At 44.8% G+C, this 904-nt stretch overlaps 1 protein-coding gene across 2 annotated transcripts in view; it reads left to right on the top strand.

Annotated features, from left to right (window-relative positions):
* Window positions 1-347: 347 nt before the first annotated feature.
* si:ch211-79m20.1 (putative uncharacterized protein DDB_G0291608) overlaps window positions 348-904 on the top strand; it is a 20,983-nt gene continuing 20,426 nt past the window's right edge. For both annotated transcript variants that reach the window (XM_045216964.1, XM_045216963.1), the window contains exon 1: window positions 348-904. This exon is cut by the window's right edge and continues 412 nt beyond it. The gene's annotated coding sequence lies outside the window, so the exon portion shown is untranslated.

The following is a 904-nucleotide window of genomic DNA, read 5'->3' as shown; positions in this document are numbered from 1 at the left end:
CATGATCACATAATGCTGTGGCTACTGGCCAATGTACAGGCTAGCCTACTGCTGTGTTTAGTCAGGAACGAGAAACAACATTCTAAATCTCAATGAACGTGAGGCCCTTCCATTGCACCAATAATTCGACAGACAAGTAGGCTAAAGTATCGGCAGACAAGTGCAGTTACAGTTGATAGAGTAGAGATATATGTTCCCTTTAAGACCGCTGCACAGCGCTCTCTCCTCGCTCCACGAAGGAGAATATCTCCTTGTTCCAAATAAGGACATACTAACCCAACCTTAAAGGGGCGGGGGGCGCCAGCGACACAAACTTGAGGAGACAGTTTTCTATTTGGAAGGCAGCGCACCGTCCGGAGGTAACCAGAATCCAACGGCACGGAGGCGCGAGCAACCCGAGCTTGGATAAAACGTAAAGGGGAAGAACGCAAACCGGCAGTGGCAGCTAAAGAGAAGCACGGACACTATTTGGAACCGGGAGAGAGCGAGAGAGCGAGATTGCAGTCAACGGGGTCGCGTTGGATAAGCTTATTCAGTCAATTGAACAGATGTTAGGGTATTTGAATAGCACGCAGACTAGCCATGTGAATAGTAGCCTAGTGCAAAGTTAACGTGGATAGACAACAGTAAGAAGGCATTGCAACGGTGTTCGTGTGTGTATACACACTTATAATAGAGAAGTTGTCAACATCAGAACAACTGTATTTTTGAAGCGTATACACCTGTCCTGTATAGAAGCGTGAACGCGCTTTTAGATCAAAACCTTTTAGGTGAAATGGTGAAGGATCTCAGGATACATTTGGAATCATATTGGAACACCCTTGAAAAGGAAATCTACACTTTTACGCATTTATATTGACATAGATTTTTTTCCGGAATTCTGATTCAATTGTCTAAAACAGGA

The sequence above is a fragment of the Coregonus clupeaformis genome, unplaced genomic scaffold (assembly GCF_020615455.1).
Source record: "Coregonus clupeaformis isolate EN_2021a unplaced genomic scaffold, ASM2061545v1 scaf0874, whole genome shotgun sequence".
Lineage (NCBI taxonomy): Eukaryota > Metazoa > Chordata > Actinopteri > Salmoniformes > Salmonidae > Coregonus > Coregonus clupeaformis.
This window is presented reverse-complemented; position numbering and strand designations above follow the sequence as displayed.